General features: G+C 39.0%; 1 pseudogene; it reads right to left on the bottom strand.

The window, feature by feature from the left end:
- Nucleotides 1-8,310: 8,310 nt before the first annotated feature.
- LOC107303357 lies at nucleotides 8,311-9,513 on the bottom strand (annotated as a pseudogene).
- Nucleotides 9,514-10,080: the final 567 nt, after the last annotated feature.

Here is a 10,080-nt window from a genome sequence, read left to right on the forward strand (position 1 = left end):
GCTCGGGGGGGGGGGGGGGGGGGGGGGGGGGGGGGGCGGGGGGGGGGGGGACGAATCGACCGCAGCGGAAAACCCAATCCCTCCCTGGATTTCTCAGCCTTTGCAGATTTGGGAGCGGAGAGAGAGAGAGAGAGAGGCGTGAGCAGTGTGAGGAGAGAGAGGGAGAGAGAGGCGGCGCCGCGCGAGCCCAACGGGAAGCGTGGGCTATTTTTTTAAGGCTTTGCGAGTAGCCGTTGCAAAAAGGTTAGACAGAGACGCCTTTTTTGCTAGGGGCACGCTGGATAATGTCACAGACAGGTGGGGCCAGTGGAATGTGGGGTCCAGAGAAGTCAGCGTGTGCGGAAAGACTTCGGTGGCGTTTAGATTGAGAAAATTTTTAGGAGAAGTGTCACGTTAAATGTTTGACCGGATATCAGAAGGGGTTTTCAGACACGAATGAAAAAACGAATTTCACGGCTAGCCTAGAAACCGCGAGACGAATGTTTTGAGCCTAATTAATCCGTCATTAGCACATATTGGTTATTGTAACACTTATGGCTAATTATGGGCTAATTAGGCTCAAAAGATTCGTCTTAATATTTCTTCCATAACTATGCAATTAGTTTTTTGGTTCATCTATATTTAATGCTTTATTTAGCTGTTAAAAATTTAATGTGATATTTTTGAAAAAAAATTGGAAACTTGTCCTTTGGCGCGACACGGCGCAGCATCAAGGGGAGCGCCTCTCTTTTCTTGTGGGATTGGTCGAACGACCCATTTTCTTCTTGTTTTGCTTAGCTTAATTTACTTTTCCTATTTCTCTTTTGGTATATTTCTTTTCTTTTTCCTCGGCTGCTGTTCTTTTATTTTCTCTGTGTAAGTTTATATAATTCATTCGTTTGCTATGGGATGCTGTCAATTATTATTTGCCGGATCTAGAGGGTAAGTTACTAAATTCTTTGCGGGGTGAAATTCTTTGCTTTCCTCCGAGGGAGCTGATTTCTTTCCATTCCTCTTTTCTTTTGAAGTTTACTCCTCACGGGTATATTTATGGTTGCGGTAAAACCTGATACTTATTATTCTATGGTGAACACCCAGTGAGCAAGTGTTAGATGCTTACGGTAGGAATAATTACTTCCTATGTATTTGTTACCAATTTAGGGATAACTGGACTATCTAAGAGCAACTCCAACAGCCCCCTATCCTAACTTGCTATCTCTGTTTTTTGGCAAAGTGTAAAAAACTGACTCCAACAGTTTGCCATCTGGGTTTTCAAATTTTGACAACTTGTTATATCCTCTCGTTTACGCTCATACATAGGAGTCCGGATTTCACTTGGTATCTTATAAGTACGACTTTGGGTGTCTCCTGTGCCTTCGCCTGGAAATTTCACGTGCAACGAAAAGAGAAGTATCGGCGTGAGCTACTCGCGGTCCAGTGCCGACGCACCGCCGACCGGCGACGCCGCCGCACGTCGTCCCGCCGCCGGGCAGGCCCGTTCCCGGCTGCCGTCGCCCGCTACGCCGTGGCGGCCGCTCGCCCCGGTCAGCCGCTCGCCCGTGCGCCCAGCACCCCGACGTCCGCTCGCCCGCGCTCCCGGCGCCCCGCTCAGTCGCTCTCCCGGCGGCCAGTCGCCCCCTCGCCCCGCTCGCCCGGCGCCCCGGTGTCCCGTTCGCCCTCTCGCTCATTCGCTCCGGTATCTTTTGTTTTTTTGGTTAATCCTCCTGTGTGTTTCACAGTAAGACAATGCACGGTAAGGCAATGAACAGTAAGATAATGAATTAATGAATTGAAGTTCTTAATCAAATTCAGAAGCATAATTAATCAAATCGAATTAGGTGCATGGCATGGCATGTTCTTCTCATTTCGAATTTTTTATTCTACAGCAGAGCGGTGGACAGGCCGACAGGCTGAATACTCTATCAAAAATCATGGAGCGCGCGGCCGAAGTGGCGGTGAATTTTCCAAGCGTGGTGGCGCGTCGCGGTGGCGTGTCCAGCACAGGCGTCGTGGCACGGCGCTGGTGGCGCGGCGCGGGCGCCGTGGGGCGACGAGAGTGATGGCAATCTGATGTGATCTCCTTGACCTCTAACTGTTTTGATAACTACATTTGTTTTTGACCATTGAAATATCTCTAACTGTTGGAGGTAAAATAATTTTCTCTTTGTCATATTGATTACAAATTTGCTAAAACAACAAATTTGGGAAACTATTTTTGCCTAACTGTTGGAGTTGCTCTAATTATATGAAACAAGGCAATGTAATGGGAAAATATCTTGCCTAATTGTATTTGGTAAGCGGCAATCACTTTTCTCTTTTTTTTTAATGTCTAAGTTTCAACTTTAATAATTTATGGTATTATTATATTTGTAATTTTTGAGAAAACAATACATAGACCCGTTCTTGTTTTCAAACTACCATTTGAAAAATATATTTTAATGAGGACAAATATAAAAGTTTGATTTAAATATTATCCTAAATGTCAAACGGGAGGAAAAACTATCTCACTCTTATGTCGGATCCTAGTTCTTTCTTTAGAAAAAAAAAGAATATGGAGAGGGGATTTTGGATCCTAACTTAAGAACACTAGTGGCTTCCCAGCAAGAAGAATACGAAAATGATGTGTGACGTTGGATTCTAACCCAAATACTACCTCTTATTTTTTTATACGACGTAAACTAACCAACGTCATATATTTAAATATAGAGAAAGTATCTTTTACGTGCATACACTCCCACATGCTTACATCTCTAGCCCTCTGCATGCATGATGCCGTGAACAATATCTTTCTATTTTCTTTCCTACCGGTATACATGTAAGCTATCAGCAACCTTCGGACAATATTATTTTCTCAACTATTATCCAATATATGATCTGATTTGACTATTATGTTTGTTGTAATTAACTCGTTATAACAAGATCTCACATGATTATATTATAATAATATAAGAATACATGTATATTTCTTTGTATTGGATCGGGATGTTCCACAAGGTAGTTTGATATTTCACAGCCATTGGATCGAAGGATCTAAAACGGTACTCCTTTTATGATTTTTTTAATGTTTCAATCAATATTTTTCAATGTTTCTTGGTGTTAAATCAAAATGTTGCAGTACTTTTTTTATGATGTTTCTTATTTTTATCTTTTGATGAACAAGATTTCTGGTTTCAATAGATGGGAACCCTACATTTCATAATATACAGATAAAAATGTTTCAAGAGTGTGTTTTAATTATGTTTCACCATTTCAACAGTGAAAACATATTTTAATTAAAAATGAAATATCTTTTATATATATGATGAAACATAACCCGATTTGTAGGGGTTCCCAGATCGTAAGGCTGGCCAGCCCGTAGGCTAAAGCTAAACGGAGAGGAAGTTTAACGGGCCAACAATATTAAGGCCGGCCTTATTATGGGCCGATATACCAGTAGCTTCTCCTCCTCCACTGAATGACACGGGAGCGGGCTAAACTACGTCGGCGGCGGCCATCCACCGACGTCCGCCACCGTGCGCCTGCGCTAAACCTCCCTTTCTTGTGGTGTTTGAACGGCTTAACTTTTTATTTTGTCTTATTAAAAGATATATAATTATTGACCTTTTGTTTTGATTTAATTTATTACTAAAATAACTTTAAGTATGATGTATAATTTTATATATTTGGAAAAAACTTTTAAATAAGAAGAATGACCAAATATAGATAAAAAGATGAACGGCGTCAAAACTAAAAAAAAAAAGGGTATGCAGTATGGATACTCTACATACACATCCCATCCCCTTTCGGTTAGAGGCGGTAAAGGGTTAAGGCTCGTGGCTTCCTATGTTTTTAACTTTAAAATGTATAAAATTCTAACCCATCTATTTTTAGATCTAAATTTTAAGTTATATAGGCTAAAAGTTTAGACCAATTATAATCCCTGGCGGCACTTAGACTGTGTTCTTTTACGTATGTTGGGAACTCTACCTCCCGGCAAACAAACAGAACGACTTATTAGCATATGATTAATTAAATATTATATAAAAACGTAAAAAATAATTAAAAGTATATTTACAGCAACTTTTATATAGATTTTTTAAAGCCATTGTTTAGTTTAGTAATTAGGGAGACATGTGTGTGAAAAACAAGATATGAAGAGCATCTTCAAGAGATGTCTAAAAATATCTCTAAAACTGAATTTTAGAAACTGGGCTAGAAAATATATCTCTAACAGGTTACCAAATATATTTCTAATATTTACACATGTCTAAAAATAGCCTACTTGTATCCTAAACTGGGGGCAAAAATATGTATTCCTAATATAAATTTTTCATTTTTAGATTTCTGTTGGAGTAGGGTGTAATTTTTGTGTCTAATATTCTTTTAGATGCACCCAATACAAGTTTTGATAGTAAATATTATCACTCTCTTGGAGATGCTCTAAAGTTCTCAACTTGTTCTTTGTGGCTAAACGGACTAAATCAACTTTTACGTAAAACGAGACAAGTCATTAATATATGATTAATTAAGTATTTGCAAAAACGTTTGTACAACAATGTTGCTTTAAAATCATAAACAAACACAATTATCAAGTATAAAATTATTAATCATTCACTATTTTCTTATCTCGTTTTACTTGAGCTGTTCAACGCATGCATGATATTTTTTGCCGCATGGCTAACTTGGATCGACAGAATGGCGTGGTCTCGTGTCCTCGTTTCATTACTACCGGACCCCCTCGCTCTCCTGCAAAGTGCAAATTATGTGTGGGTAGCAGTAGCACTAGTCGATGTCTCATGGCTCAAATGATTGGATGGACTATCATTGTTAAGGACATCCTAGCTACTCATGTTTTTTTTTAAAAATTTTCACAAGTCAATTAATATACACATATAAAATTTGCTTAGAGTATAATACAAATACATCAATAATATATTATATCATCACAAAAGTAATAAAATCCTGTGTGGAGTTAATTGTTTGAATTGATGCCAATTTTAGCCATACCAAAATATTAGTATAGCCAAACCTTAAAAAGTTTTGAGACTACTAAATTTGGCACTCTAGAATTTTTACCGGTATAGGTAAAAGTTGGCAGTAGACCGAACATACTATGGCACTATTGAAGTTGCTAAAAAATTAGTAAGATAAAACGTTAGCTTCAATTCAAACTAGCCCTATATATAATCCAAGATGGTCACGTGCCCATAGGGTCGTAGGGATCACCCCTGGGAGCCACCAATTGGTTACAATATAAAGTATACAGATAAATCCTAAAATATATACTTATTTATGTAATAAAATTCAATTTAATATTGAAGGAGACTAGCATATTTCAATTACCTAAAAATTTCTTAGATTTCACTCCATTTCCTACTCTTTTCCAGAGAACACCTCTTCATCAAAGATGACATGAAGAACGAGGTGGGTGAACAAAGTTAGGTCCAAGGGCTAGGGGAGGAGGTGGGAAAGGGTTAGAACTTTGGAGGATTGGAAGTGGGGTTCTCCCCAAGCTTAAAGGATGGTTCGGAGGGTTGTGGGTGGTATACATGGATGATTTCGCTGGTGAGGCAGAAAAAATAGTGTGATAGGGTGGTGAGGCGGAAGAAGGAGAGAATCATGCCACATGCAGGGCTCGTTCGCAGGAGGGAGTGGGGGAGGAGTATAATCAGTGCATGTAAACCAAGAAAGGCTATTAGCATATGATTAATTAAGTATTAACTATTAAAAACTTGAAAAATAAATTAATATGATTTTTTACAACAATTTTTGTATAAACTTTTTAGCAAAAAATGCACCGTTTAGCAGCTCGAGAAGCGTGCGCGTGGAAAAAGAGGGGGACGTTGAGCTCAATAGTGCCTCGCGAACGAGCCCGCAGAAGCTAGCAAACCTCATTAGCATTGGAGGTGGAGAGCTAATGGATAGAGATATTAGGAGTGGAAAGAGCTTGCCACAACGACGCCAATGTGAGGGAAAATCAAGGATGAGAAGGGCCGCTAGGGTTAGAAGGGATTTGAGGAATCTTAAAGACTCCTTTCTGAACCAAATTGTAAGTGACTTTTTTAAGTCACCTTGTCAATAGACATATTTAAATATTTTCTAAGCCATTGAGTAAAATTAAGAATGCAATAGTTATATGTTTGGAGGCCTTTATGAATGTTCTAAACAATAATTAATGCCTAGTTCAAGAGAAGGGGGAAAGAGAAAATTAGAGTATGCATAAAAAATTAAGAAAATACGTAAAATGAGACGAGTCGTTAGCATATAATTATTTAAATATTAACTATTTTAAATTTAAAAATGAATAACATGATTTTTTTAAAAAAGTAATTTTATATAAAAAGTTTTGAACAAAACACTGTTTAAACGTTCGCTCGGAAAAAAGAGACATTTTGACCCTACGATGTTGAGTTGACACGGTGTGAGTGACGGTAATGCATAGATTGAGTGGGAAATCATGGCGACCAATAGCGAACCCAGGATGCAGAGAGCAGAGATCGCAGGCAGGCAGCGACACACTATCCTGCTATCAAGATCGCGCGATCCGAGTGTGGCAGCTGGCTAGTAGAAAGGGGCCAACAGAAAAGGAGTATTGAAGCAAGTAGCCAGCTTGGCTAGTGTACCACTGAATTGGAATTGGATGTGTTCTTTATAAAAGAAGACTAAAGATTATCTGATTTTCATAATAGCTATTTAATAGTAAAATTAATTATTATAAAATTAAAAATCTACTTAAAAGGTAAAATCATGGACTTGTATTATTTTTTTACAAAACACGTATCATTTAACCAATTGGAAAACATACCGTCAAAAAAGAGAAAAAATTAAGAATAAGTTGGCTCGTAAAATGCAGCTAGCCTAGCTCCAGCACTTGTGTTTGACTATAGCAGTCAACCAATAACAAACACAACTTTGGTTCGGTAGTTGCACCGTGTGTGTTGATTTATGGGATCTATGTGTACAGTGAAAAAAAAGGTTATATATATTCCCTTTTTTCTACTCTCTCTACCCGTGTATCGTTTGTTGGTGCAGGTGATCATGTTCTCCCCCTCATTCACCGTATATACAGAGCAAATTAATTGTTTGAATTTGGCTAGCAATTGGAGTTCGATTTTCCTTCTTAACACACAACAATGTGCTGTGTTCGATGTTGCTTTCTCACGGTTCAATTTCTCCATATGCTGGAGCCGCTCTTGCTACCGCGTCGTGTGCATACAATACATACCGTGCAACTAGAATGACAAGGGTGATGCATGGGTATGTGCTCGCTGCACGGTCTGTTTTTTTTGGCTGCACTTGCATCCAAGGAGGTGCCTGCCGTCCTTTCCATGCGACGTGACGGTGCAACTGTGCAAGAGTCCGTGCACATTGGGAGCCACCGTGCCAACAGAATGTGTTGGAGTAAAGTCAATAAAAGAGCTAACTGCTGGCGACTAAGAGCTAAGATATAATCTCAACTTAGTTCAATGGTTACACAAAAACATATGTTATATCATCAATGTATGATCAACCTCTCATACACACTCAGTGTATTGGAGCTTGTGTTGTGACTGGTTATAAATCTATAGCATATTTTTCTTCTCTCTCTTCCACGTAAGCATAAATATGGTGTGACGATTTTTGACGCCTACTTATATCACATATTGTACTCGCTCCAAAAATACTATCGTAATACGATGCACTTGTTATAGTACGTCAGTGCAGGCAGTGCAACAACACCCAACAATATAAAATGTTGCTGACCCATGTTACTACCGCCGTATTTAAAAAGACCCCAACAATGTTTGGTTGGGTGGACCAAGTTGTATGAGGAAGGCGGCTAGCTAATAATATGATTTTGGTTGTTTTTGGTTCATGCACAATGGATTGGTGAGGCTGTTATCCTAGGAATATTCTCCAAACATGTTAGATTAGTGGATGCGACAAAACTAGCCAGACCATCTTTATTAACATTATTAACATTGATCATCAGTAACTAATTAGTAATAATTACCATGTTTTGTTTGTTGATTACTTATTAATCATATCAACATTAGTGCTACTTAGGGCATATACAATGGTAGAGCTCATGATGGGCTCTATCTTAAGCCACATCAGCAAAAATAACTTCTCATACAAAGGATGGTCTCTTCAGCTGACTCTTCATAATTACAGACTAATTAATTATCTGCATGCAAGCAATGATCCAATGTGCATGTGATCATTGCATATTTTTTTATGTTTGATGTATGTAAAAGAAGTACTACCTACATATAGTAAAACCAACAAAACATGTTAGTAGTATGACACATATATATATATTATTGTTATTTTGACAAATGAACTAAATTACATTATTTTGATAAAGTAGTTCTATCTTCCCCCAAATCGTTGCCATATATGCGCAACTAAATCTTTCTTAAGTTTCATATGGGCTGATCGGTCACGAATAGATGAATTTCTTCTTAGTACCGCACCAAAGCTTGGATTGGGGTTAGATGAAGTACTCACTTCTGGTGGCAGAACTATGGATGCTCCTGGGTTTTCATTCAAATCCAAAGGAATTATAACCATTTCCTTTTCATCTTCAACTATCATATTATGAAGAATAACACAAGCTTCCATTATGTTAATAACGTCACTCCTCCTCCACATCCGTGCTGGACGACACACGATGTTAAAGCGAGATTGCAACACACCAAAGGCTCGCTCAACATCTTTTCTTGATCCTTCTTGACGTGCTGCATATAGTTTATCTTCATCTGATTGAGGAGCCTGTATAGTCTTGACGAATGTTGCCCACTCTGGATAAATTCCATCGGCTAGGTAGTACCCTGTGTTATACTGGTTCCCATTAACTGTAAACTGTACACGGGGAGCTTCTCCTCTCAATACTTCAACAAACAATGGCGACTTGTTTAACACATTGATATCATTGTTGGAACCTGCAGTACCAAAAAATGCATGCCAGATGCGAAGGTCTTTGGATGCAACTGCTTCGAGGATCATGGTAGGAACTCCCTTGTCACCACGAGTAAATTGGCCTCGCCATGCAACCGGACAATTCTTCCATGGCCAATGCATACAGTCTATGCTTCCCAACATGCCAGGAAAACCACGGGACTCACCAACCTATAGCATGCTCTCCAACTCGTCAATTCTAGGAGCACGCAAGTACTCGTCACCAAATATTTCTATGACTCCTTTAGCAAATTTGCCTAAACACTCTAAAGATGTACTAGGACCAATTTTTAATACCTCATCAAGTTGGTCCGCTGGGGTCCCATATGCTAGCATACGAATGGCAGCTGTACACTTTTGAAGCGGTGAATGTCCAGCTCTGCCAGTGGCATCCACTCTATTAGTAAAATAAGGAGACCATTCACTAAGGGCACTCACAATTCGTAGGAAGAGAGACTTCCTCATGCGAAACCTCCTGCGAAACATCTCATCTGTATAGATCGGAGACTCGGAGAAGTAGTTGGCTACAAGATCATCATTGCCAGCTTCACGGTTTCTTGGTATATATCTTCTTGTACCAATCTGACGTCGGCGACGAGAAGGACCGGATGCTATCTTCTCCTTCAGTCTGTCAATAATCTTCTCACTATATTCATCTAAAAGCATTGATTCAGCAACAAAATCATCCATGTTGTACATATCCATAGGATCAAAATCATCAACATCAAAATCAGTGTCATCGAGGTCGGTGTCGGCATCATCGAAGTTGTAGGCATAATCGTCGAGGTCGGAGGCAGCGGCTTCATCATCAGTGAGTTCAACATCAACGTCGTCGAGGTCGGAGGCAGCAGTTGCATCATCATCGAGCTCGGCAACAGCGTCGTCGAGGTCGGAGGCAGCAATGTCCTCGGAGTGAGAAGACCCTGTGTGGCTTGACATGTCTAATATCTTTTTTCTTTCATTTCATCAAAATCAAAACCATGTATATATATATACCACCGGCAAAACGTACAATACTGTGCCCAAGAGATATCAATTTGGAACAAAATCATTTTCACACAGCAAGATATATATCTCAATCACACTGATTGCATATATATATATATATATATATATATATATATATATATATATATATATATATATATATATATATTCACATTGCAAGATATCAACTGGAAT

The sequence above is a fragment of the Oryza brachyantha genome, chromosome 3 (genome assembly GCF_000231095.2).
Source record: "Oryza brachyantha chromosome 3, ObraRS2, whole genome shotgun sequence".
Lineage (NCBI taxonomy): Eukaryota > Viridiplantae > Streptophyta > Magnoliopsida > Poales > Poaceae > Oryza > Oryza brachyantha.